Here is a 356-nt window from a genome sequence, read left to right as displayed (position 1 = left end):
GTAGTCCAGTTTATTGTCCAAAGAGCGTACGTTAGCCAGTACGATGGTGGGGATAGCTGGCTTGTGTGGGTTAGCCACTAGTCTAGCCGGGATACCTCCGCGCTTGCCCCTCTTTTGCTTCCTCTCGCGCCGCTTGTGGCGCCTCCGCTGTGGGCGAGGTGCAGCAGTGGGGGTCGGTGACGGTGTAGGCCTCCGGAGCAGACCGAGGTCCCCGCAGCTCTTCGGCGTGCGCAGAGTTTAGCTCTAAAAATGTGGTTCTACCGACATCGAGCAGAAACTCACGACTGTATGCGCGCTTAGAGACAGATAGACGCGACGAATACGTACAAAAACACTGCGACTCACAAGACAAAAAA

The sequence above is a fragment of the Sinocyclocheilus anshuiensis genome, unplaced genomic scaffold (assembly GCF_001515605.1).
Source record: "Sinocyclocheilus anshuiensis isolate Anshui unplaced genomic scaffold, SAMN03320099.WGS_v1.1 scaffold3001, whole genome shotgun sequence".
NCBI classification, from domain to species: domain Eukaryota; kingdom Metazoa; phylum Chordata; class Actinopteri; order Cypriniformes; family Cyprinidae; genus Sinocyclocheilus; species Sinocyclocheilus anshuiensis.
This window is presented reverse-complemented; position numbering follows the sequence as displayed.